The sequence below is a fragment of the Perissodus microlepis genome, chromosome 14 (genome assembly GCF_051167445.1).
Source record: "Perissodus microlepis isolate ML-2025 ecotype Zambia chromosome 14, ASM5116744v1, whole genome shotgun sequence".
Lineage (NCBI taxonomy): Eukaryota > Metazoa > Chordata > Actinopteri > Cichliformes > Cichlidae > Perissodus > Perissodus microlepis.
In genome coordinates, this window is record NC_140474.1 from 31,365,077 (window position 1) to 31,376,661 (window position 11,585).

Sequence of the window (11,585 nt, forward strand, 5' to 3'; positions counted from 1 at the left end):
TGTTGGAATAAAATTATGGTCTTTACTCAAGAAGAACTTAATGTTATGTAAATATATCATTTTCCTGATGTTCTCAAAGTGCGGCAGCTACCATGAATTTGTGATCAGACAAACATTTGTCATTTTATGCAATTTAGAAAAGGGATTTTTATTGTGACATGCATCAGGCAACCTTGCACATGGTGATCAGCCATGCAAACCCATGCAATGAAGCTCCCAGTGCATAGCTTTTGTGCCGATGTTAATGCCAGAGGTGCCTCAGCACTTCACTCTGTAACTTTATGTGGTCTGAAGCTTTGTGGCTGAGTTGCTGTGATTCCCAAACACTTCCACTCTGTAATGAATACCACTTAAAGCTGATCCTGGAATATCTAGGAGAGAAGAAATTTCACAAACTGACTTGTCGCAATGCTAGCTTAAATCCAGTGAGCCCTTTACAATGACTCTTTCTTTAACAAAAAATTACAAACTGCATGAGCAAGTGTTTGATTTTGTGACACTGAAAACACTTGAATTCAAAGATTATGCAGTGGGGTCCAATTTTTCTTCTCCATATTGTGTATTTTAGTTTTGGTGAAACCAGTGAGCCAACCTATGTTGATCTCCCTGAAGCCATCCAGCTATAGTAACTTGCCTTGCCTCCAGCTCCCTCGATTTAGTGATAACTCAGTCTAACCAATACTGTCTGCAACCTATTTAACTATCTACTGTACTGCTCTAATGATACACAGTAAGGTAGTTAAACCATGATTCACTCCGCGTGGGTTCTTATTACTACCTTTATGTGATCTGTCCTGCTCCCACAGACTGCTTCTTTATTGGGACATCTTTGAAAGGTTGTGCATTTACTATGTCCATTACTATTTACAAAAGTAAATGCGATTTGCCTCTTAACACAATCTTTTGCATAGTAGGAAGACCTGTCTCCCAAAAGTCTGTCTCTACTGCAGTAAGTTTTGACTCTGCACAAACTCTTCAAACTAGACAGGCCAACCCTTCGCACAAGCCGAGTATAGATTTTTTTCTTTGCTGTCTGTTTGTGAGGAAATGTATTTTCGGTGTGTTTGTGTTGGCTGTCAGTGCAGAGGCAAACAGCGTTCGGTGGGTGTCTTCCTGCTGGTTTGTCTGGAAATAGTCAAATACAAAGTTAGTCTGACCTTTGAGAGCAAACATTTTTTTGTGACTCTTGGTTAACCTCTGAGCACAAACACGATAACAACAACAACAAAAACGTCTTGAAAAAAATGACAAATCGCGTACAGAGCGTGCAAAGCAGTCCTGTGGCCAGTCGGTTATTTTATATGCAGACTGGGGATTAAACCTACTGCACTTATCAGGATTTACTCGGTTTCTTAATATTGCTCTTGCGTGACCCCTTTTGTGATGGTAGCTGATTTTAGCCAACTTAAGCTAACTATTTCGATACATTGAACAATACTTTTCCTGTCCAATCACTATATGACGTTATTTAACTATATGGCATGTTGGCACATGATTGCTTTGGTTCAGCAAAAGTGTTGTTGTCTTTGTTTAAACAACCAGGGGCTCACTTTTAGGGTATATAGGATATCTTTAGCTCTAATATCTATCCAACTGCAGTAATTTAAAGGAAGAGAAAAGGTCACTGTCCCCCTGAGTTGACCCCAGAGGTTCCTTCACCCACTGTATTAGGGAGACAGTGACTGTGTAGCTTGGCGGAGACCATATTAGGGTGCTCCCTTATAAAGAAAATTGATTTGGGGAAACCCTCTCTGAACTAATCCCTGGCAAGGTCTGTGCACCATATAAGGAGACTAGTTTATATGCTGTATATAGGAAATACAGGTATTCGTGTATGACTGTGCAGTAATGTGTAGTTCTTTGGCCACCACAAGAGCAATAAATGATGTGTTTACTACAGAAAATATGTGTATTTTACTCTGAATACTGACTCTTTTTTGCAGAAGAAGAAGAAAAGCAGACCTTTCACACCACTGCTGTGTTTAAAACACGTCGGGAACGCACATGCTCAGTAAACACATGAATGATCAAACAACTGTTTGATCACCTGGGCAGCTCAACTTCTATAATTAAGACAAATGACATACGGACAGACATGCCTTTATCACTTATACAGTTTACCTGCAGTATTTCCAAGAACACAGTTCACAGAGATTATATGGCCTGAAATCGTGTGTTTTGTTTTGTGGAGATAAGATAGATGTTTTCTTTTGTACATGAGTGAAATTTATTAGGGTAATGCCAGTTAAAGTTTAACCATTTCCAGGGCACTGGGTTTATGTGTGGAGCACATGTGACACTCGCATAGTCACTCATTACACAGATAACCACGCTGTACTCACGTGCTGCCTGGCATCTTTAAGCCCTGATTAAACTCCAGGATGGCTGGCATCTTTTTTTTGTTGTTGTTGCTAATTTTATTGTTCCGATTATAGCGATTGTAGGAATTCAACCTAGGAAGAGGCTACAACGGAGAAGCCATCCAAATACCCAAACTCCACTTAGCTCACTGTGCTGATTTATGGGTAGGTAGGTATCTGGTTGAAAAGTTGGCTTGAAGAAACCGAGACGGTGACTAACATGATAAAGTAGTCTGAAAGCAAAATGCAATCGAAAAAGCAGAAGAAAACCAACAGTTTTCATTGTTTTTAACAATGGGATCCTCTCTGCTACAAAGAAGTGTATGGAGCGCTGCAGGGATCATGGTTTTCATAGGTCAGCCTCAAAGTTAGCATTGTCCTGGTTTGTTTGACAAAGGGCTAATTGGTTATTCTCTTAGGCTTTAAGAAATAAAAAGTTATGACACATACATGTTTTATTCAACAAGATATTTTCCACAAACTTACACCAAGTTTATGATTTCTGGAGAGTGAATACAGTCAAAGGAGATAAAACACTGAGTATAGTACAGTTATATAACATCACCACTAATTCCCTGAATTCAACATCATGACTTTGAATATCCCACGCAATTTCAGCAGTTTGATTTAAATAATAAATGGCCTGTATTTGTATAGCGCTTTACTTAGTCCCTATTGACCCCAAAGCGCTTTACACTACATTCAGTCATCCACCCATTCACACACACATTCACACACTGGTGATGGCAAGCTACATTATAGCCACAGCTGCCCTGGAGCGCTCTGACAGAGGCGAGGCTGCACAAGTTACAAGTTATAACACATTATACAAGTTTCATTGTATAACTGGGATATTTACTTGTGTGTTTTATGTGGTAAAACAAGATGTGAAAATGTCATTCATGTACCTGAAATCACATTCAAAACAACAAATGAGTTTGAGAAAAGGGAACAAGAAGTGCAAAATACTAACTTATTTGTCATGGTCCTGGGTTGTGTGACCCAGTGTTTTGAGTTTTCATCGTTAGCTCCTAGATCCTCAGTTATAGTTCCTCCTTATTAGATCCTTTTGTGTCTTCACCTCCAGTGGTTTAGTCTCCTTTATTGGTTCGTGTGTCTAACCTGTCCTGTTTCATGTCTGTGTGGTTCACGTTACCAAGTTCGTGTCATGTCTGCATCTTGTCATGTTCATATGTTAAGTTCTTGTGTTGGCATTACTGGTTAGGATTCAGTTGAGTTTTATTCTAGTTTCGTTTCCTATAACTTCTAATTTATAAGTCTCTCTTTGTGCTCAATGTTTCATCTCCAGTGTTCGTGCTCTTCGTCAGTCCACCATGTTAGTCTTAGTCTGTCATGTGTTTCATGTTGTCAAGCTCGTGTCATGTCAGCATCTCGTTATGTTTCCTGTTTTATTTTGAAAGTCTTGTTTCTATGTTCATTGTGCTTAGTGTTATTTTTCCCTGTGCTGTCATGATATTAATTTGTGTTAGCTGTTTTCCCATGTGTTTCCACTTCTCCTGATCACCTCCTGTGTGTATTTAGTCTGTGTGTTTTCATTCTGTCTTTGTCGGGTCATCTGTGTTACCTTCCTCCATGTCTTGTCGTAGTTGTCATAGTTGATTCATAGTTACCACAGTCCTCATAGTTTTCCTAGTTTAGGTTCTAGTTTAGTTTTCCCCCACTGTCCTTGGTGCTTTGTTTTCGGTTTCTTGTAATTTTCCATAATAAAGGCTTGTTTTCCATTTGAAACTCAAGTCAAGCTCCGCCTCCCTTTGTGTCTGCATTTGGGTCCACAATTCACAGCACACCGGTGCACCCCGCTGTGACATTTTTTTGATACATGCTCAATCATCCAGGTAAGGAAATCCCAGAAATTCGATTCAGTTGTCTGGGGCTATTTCAACATCAAATTACTGATAATATATTAATATTGTACTATTTTTTTTTTTAAATTGACAGCCACGACGAATGATGTAGTCATGTTGACTTAAACATATTTAACTTTACTACTGAACATAAATTCATTGTGTAAATTTAAAGTAATTATATGTTCAAGGCTCTAACTAAGCATTAGCTAAAACATTAGCATTAGCATTCATGCTAATGCTGCCCAAATCAGCCATTCAATTATCATAAAAGTATTCCAGGTGCAATTATGCTCGGCACTCTAACATCAATATGTTAACAAGTAAACAATTTTCAATGCTAACACATAGTTTCAGTGTTTATCGTGTTCACAGTCTTAATTCAATTCAATTCAATTCAATTTTATTTATATAGCGCCAAATCACAACAAAAGTCGCCTCAAGGCGCTTCATAGATACAGAGAAAAACCCAACAATCATATGACCCCCTATGAGCAAGCACTTTGGCGACAGTGGGAAGGAAAAACTCCCTTTTAACAGGAAGAAACCTCCGGCAGAACCAGGCTCAGGGAGGGGCGGCCATCTGCTGCGACCGGTTGAGGTGAGAGAAGGAAGACAGGATAAAAGACATGCTGTGGAAGAGAGACAGAGGTTAATAACAGATATGATTCAATGCAGAGAGGTCTATTAATACATAGTGAGTGAGAAAGGTGACTGGAAAGGAAAAACTCAATGCATCATGGGAATCCCCCGGCAGCCTACGTCTATTGCAGCATAACTAAGGGAGGATTCAGGGTCACCTGGTCCAGCCCTAACTATATGCTTTAGCAAAAAGGAAAGTTTTAAGCCTAATCTTAAAAGTAGAGATAGTTTCTGTCTCCCGAATCCAAACTGGAAGCTGGTTCCACAGAAGAGGGGCCTGAAAACTGAAGGCTCTGCCTCCCATTCTACTTTTAAATACTCTAGGAACAACAAGTAGGCCTGCAGAGCGAGAGCGAAGTGCTCTAATAGGGTGATATGGTACTACAAGGTCATTAAGATAAGATGGGGCCTGATTATTTAAGACCTCGAATGTGAGGAGCAGGATTTTGAATTCAATTCTGGATTTAACAGGAAGCCAATGAAGGGAAGCCAAAACAGGAGAAATATGCTCTCTCCTTCTAGTCCCTGTCAGTACTCTTGCTGCAGCATTTTGGATTAGCTGAAGGCTTTTCGGTGAGTTTTTTGGACATCCTGATAATAATGAATTACAGTAGTCCAGCCTGGAAGTAATAAATGCATGAACTAGTTTTTCAGCGTCACTCTGAGACAGGATATTTCTAATTTTAGAGATGTTGCGCAAATGGAAGAAAGCAGTCTTACATATTTGTTTAATATGTGCGTTGAAGGACATGTCCTGGTCAAAAATGACTCCAAGGTTCCTCACAGCGTTACTGGAGGCCAAGGTAATGCCATCCAGAGTATGAATCTTGTTAGATACCATATTTCTAAGATTTTCAGGGCCGAGTACAATAACCTCAGTTTTATCTGAATTAAGAAGCAGAAAGTTAGCGGCCATCCAGGTCTTTATGTCTTTAAGACATTCCTGCAGTTTAACTAATTGGTGTGTGTTATCTGGCTTCATGGACAGATAGAGCTGGGTGTCATCTGCATAGCAGTGAAAATGTATGCTATGTCTTCTAATGATGCTGCCTAAGGGAAGCATGTATAATGTAAACAGAATTGGTCCTAGCACTGAACCCTGTGGAACTCCATAATTAACCTCAGTGTGTGAAGAGGACTCTCCATTTACATGCACAAATTGGAGTCTATTAGATAGATATGATACAAACCACTGCAGCACAGTACCTGTAATACCTACAGCATGTTCTAATCGCTCTAATAGGATATTATGGTCGACAGTATCGAACGCTGCACTGAGGTCTAGCAGGACAAGCACAGAGATGAGTCCACTGTCAGAGGCCATAAGAAGATCATTTGTAACCTTCACTAAAGCTGTTTCTGTGCTGTGATGAGCTCTGAAACCTGACTGAAACTCTTCAAATAAACCATTCCTCTGCAGATGATCTGTTAGCTGTTAAGTGTGTGTTTTAACCTGCTAACTTTTTCAAATTTGGTTCTACTAGTGGGACTAGATAAAAGGTTAGGACATCATCTGGAGACCGCAACATCCGTTTAGCTCACAAACTAAGCCCAGTTATACAGGCTTAGAGACCAGTTAGCGAATATCTGGCAACCACTGGTCAGTAGGGAAAAATGTAAACTCCCCGACCAATTAGTAAGTGATTGCTGCAGGTTGCTGGCAGTCATTAGCATGAAATTGGTTGCAAAGCGGTATATGGTGCTGGACCCGAAATCTCCATGCAATTGCTTTGATTGCTAGCATATTGCAGTGGTTTGCAGTAGTGGTTGCAGTGGCAATGCCAAACTTTTACTTTGAATGCAAAAATTTGATTGCGCATTTTAAATTTTCTCTACAGCGAGATCTGGGTGAAAAAATTCTGCATCTCCAATGCCGACATGTCTCTAGGCCTGTGTAACTGAGATCTAACCCTGCCCTCTCTAGAGATAGACTGGTAACACATATAATACAATCTAGAGTCTCCAACTAAGTTAAATATAAAGATGTTTTATTTTCTGAAGGTAAAGCCATAACATTTATTGAGAGGGGAGTAATCATATAAGGACATTCTTGTAGTTTAATTGGGGAAAAAAGAAAACAAGAGAGACAGTGTTATATAATCTCCTCCATTCACATAGCAAAGAATGAAACTCGTGATTCACTGAAAATCAATCTGGGATGTCAGGAATTCACACACACTGCAGTCTCTCAGACTCAGTGTGTCTCTTGCCAACCCATATCTCATGATGTTCACACACACACACACACACACACACATCTGATCCCCAAGCCTGATTTGAATTCTTATGAAATCATATTAGCACAGCCTTAGCATTACTGTAAAAAAAGACACACTCAAACATAGTACACATTTGCTCAGTTAACTTCTTAACGGTTTTCACGTGGCAACACAAATGCACACACATGAGCACAGACATGATATTCCCAATCACCCTCATAATCCCTGTCATCCCCATCCCATGACTTCCATTGGTGCAGAGTAGAGTGGGAAGGAAACCGTTCAAGTTAAGTGGTTGCACGTTCAACAGCTCTGCTCATATGACTGCCGTACCTTCAGATATTACTGCAGAAGAAGCAGGAGGAAGTTACAGACAATGAGCCACTGAGGGCCTGAGAGCTTCCTCCAAGAATGCTGATCCAGTGGCTGACAGTCGTTTCAGCTTGTTCCATGAAAACATTTCAAACGTTTTCAAAGGAAAGGGTTATTGAACAATGGTGTAACAGAATTTGGGGTTACTCATCCATTGTATTAACAAACATACACTGAAGTGAGGGCAAGGAAGCGCCTTCTTACATCTACATATTAGCTGTGCGGGACAAAGTTCAAGGGTCACCTCATTTTTTTTCTCTCCTTGCAATTGTTTTGGTTGTTAGGAGGTTGCTCTGGCAGTTTCTGTTTGACTTGTCTACAAACTAAGAAGACTGTGAAACATGCAACACAAATTGGAAAAGAAGATGGTTCTGCCTGGTGAATATTCGCCTCTTATGGTTTGTGTTTCTTCAAGTTTTATTACGACTCAGCTACTAGTTAGTGAGTGAGTGCTTGCATATAATTTGGCATCTTCCATGCAAACTATTGGCGATCAGGGTATCCAAAGCAATCACAAGGTGGTTTTTAGCGTGGCAACTCCTTTGTGACTGATTTCGCCTAGCAACTGTGAGCCCCTTGCAGGAACCAGAATAGCAGAATTTTAAATTGTGGTTTGGCTCTAGTTACAAGAAATCCTCATTGAATAGGAGTGAATGGAGCTAAAACCTGCTTCCAGACAAAAAACAATGCCACTGTATTTTAGTTTCAGAAAGATCAAGAAAGATATTGATTGCAAAATTGGCATTTTGGCTAACTTATGCTAATTGGTTGATTAAGGATTTATGACAAGTTATGTCCCGTGATCAGTAAAAAATGACAACTACACTAAACATTAAGAGCAGAAGATTAAAACAATAACAGATCTGTAAGAAACATTGACCACAAGTGAATGCCATAAAGGGGATGTTGACACTGGAATGTCCCTAAAACTTCCACAAAGGTATTTTCCGACAGCTAAACCACTGCAGATGATCTAAAAATGAAACTTTTGATGAAAAAACTTTTAAATGAAACTTATTGTTCTCTCAACCACGAGATGAAAGTGTGATTTTTTTGACTTTTAATTTAACTTAACTTTATTTATAGATCTCTAGGATCCCTTTCATTCTTGACTATCTCATGATCACCGCCTAGTAAGACCAAGAGTGGGAGTTCTCCCTTGTCGAGAAATTAATTTTTTTATACTCATGTTCTTATATTCTTTATCTTCTGTACAGATATTTGATGAATTTAAATTCGATTGCGGCAAAATGTAACTTTTCACTCTTAAAACATATTGATGTATCCACTAAATCCACATCACATTCAGCGATGAACTGACTAGTGTGTTTGTCTTGGTAGACAAAGGCTGAAAACACTGAAATAAACAATGGAGCTGTGAGTTAAGCAGGTAAGCAGACTAAAAATGTGTCCTGAAATAAGATGTTGTTATCAGCAAAAGTCTCAGCGTCTTGCCTCGGCCGAGGCTGAATGCGAGTTAAGTCATTGCAGAATTCGTTAACCACATGAGCAGACAGTGGTGTGCTGCAGGCAGGATGACACTGATTAGTGGCAGCCAGACGGCAGCGCTGCGGGACACTGTCAGCAGTAGTCTAGAAAGAAACAGACCATTAACTTTGAACCAATGGTGTCATTTTTCAAAACTTTTCAGTGGTGACATTTTCATTTAAATCATAAAGGAAGTGTTATGGCACTTTTAGAACTGCATCAAATATGTCTGACTTTGGCAAAATAAAACCAAAACAAAAGAAAACACACAAAAAACCTATGTTTAAATTTTGATATTTCTCAATAGAAGTCTGAAAATAACGCATAACAGCGGAATCTTTGTGCTTTCATTTAGTTTAAACTGTGGCTGCTGTTGTTTCCTACATAAGAAGAATTTAAAGTTTGAGTTAATGTCATTCAGTGCACTCCACTGCTGGTGATTTTATAACGGCTGAAGTAACTTAAATTAATTTCTGAATGTCATTAACTATCTCTGCATGTTGACTTTTGGACCATTCATGCTTATTCTTAGCATGCTTCAGGCTTACCTTTACAAAGTATGGGTAACCCCTCATATTATAGCCTATGATTAAGGCTGTAATTCCCCTGTAATTAAAAGGAATTTTAATGACCTCAAAGCACATTGTGTGCTGTCAGTCTTGTGTGCTGAACAATAACATTCAACTTTTAGTATTTACTGTTATTTACACTTAATCAGATTATTGTGATGGTCTTATGTATTATGCTGCTCTCTTTTATTTGATATTACATATTAATTATATTTAACTACAGATACTTAATTGTATGCAAGCTAGAGTAAGGGGGTAACAAATCTGGTTTCTACAGGAAACAAATAAATATACTGTTAGTAAATTAAGTACTCCATAAGTAATTTTAAGTACTGCATAATTTCTTGGTAATTTTGCACAAAACAAACAATATTTCTCCATTTTACATTATAAGTACACTGTACTTTTCAGGGTGGAGGCTGTATTATGAAGCTTAATTTTGCCTAACTTGCAAGTATGTTTAAGGAAAGGAGTGTCTCTTTTCCTGCGAAATACTTAAAACTACTTTTGAAAGTTACATTTGAACAGTGATTGTGAAAGACAAAGAAATTAAGTTGGACTTGTCTCTATCATTAGAAGGTCACACAGGACTGCAAATTTCGATGATATTTATTTTTTGTTGTGAGCTGTGGGAGGAAACTAGAGTAAACAGAAAGAACCCACGCAGACACAGTGGGAACATGCAAACTCAGAGTCACCTTATTGTTTTGCAATACACTATATACCTACTGATATTCTAGGGCAGGGCTGTCAAACTCATTTAAATACCGGACCACATACATCCCACTTTGATCTTAAAGGACCAGTGAAGCGCTCCCTTCTGTCATTGTAAAGAAGATGAACTGTGCATTTAATGCCAGAGATATCTTTATATTAGAAAGGAAAGAGCAATTTCAACAGCATGTCTGGATTTCCATGTGATAAAGAAATAGTGCTCTAAGCATGACTTTTTGGCCTTAAATTAAAAAAAAAAAAAAAATGTTCCTCTCTGAAAAAACATTTCTATAAAAAATATCTGTAAAATTACAGAAAGATTTTATAGGAGTTCTTCTATAAAATCTTTCTGTAATTTTAAATAACTTGAACATTATTGTGATTTATCTACTACTTAATTACTTTGGTGAAGTATATTTACGATAGAGGTCTTTATCTGTTGGGAAACCTGTAAAACCTATTAATATACAGTTAAATGTCCAAAATTGACAGCTTCCTTTAAATTTTCCAAACCTGTCCAGTGGGCCGGTTTACGGTGTCTGCTAGGCTGATTGTGGCCCCCAGGCCTTGTGTTTGACACACCTGTTTTAGGGTATTTGTGTGACCTTAGGCCAAGATAAATACCAAGTTGATGTTAAATTCATTTCGTATAGGTAAGAGCACAACTAATCGAAATACTTACGCAGCTAACTAGCTAGACAATATTATGTCTATGACATAAAGAGCAGTGCATGGGCCTACTAGAAGTTCAGGGAATGTTTGCTTGTGGGGACTTTGATATCACATCCAAACACCTGTCAGCAAAGTGAAGACTGATGGTGAAAGAAAACACCCCTGCAACATAGGAATGCTTAATTGTCTGCAAAACTGTGCTTCAAACTAACAGTGACTTAACATTCCAAAATTTCCAATAGAGGAGTGCTTTAACTAGTCTGTAGTGTCAGCATTGCCACCTATAGAAGCACACACTCATTCAATAAATACCTGCAGATGTGTGTGGATGCTGGCATCGCTGCATCATCCAATCAATAACTTTTAAATATAAAAAACCTCTCTGATTAAAAAAATCACTCATCCTGCTCTATGCTGAGCTGCTATTCTTTTTAAACTTACCAATGCAAGGTTGATTTTTGAAGTCATCTTTATAAATGGCCCAAATACAGCTCTCTGCATAAATGAGATGCAGACGTAACCGGTGTGTTCCTGCGTTGTGTCTGACAAAGAAAGGTAAAAGAAAGAAAGACCTCCAAGTAAATAACTTGCTCACTCTAGCTCCTCTCCCACAGGGGAATTGTAGAAAAGGGGCAGTGGCCAAAGGGGTTCAGTGTATTTACACGGTTGCACTGAAGAAGAAGA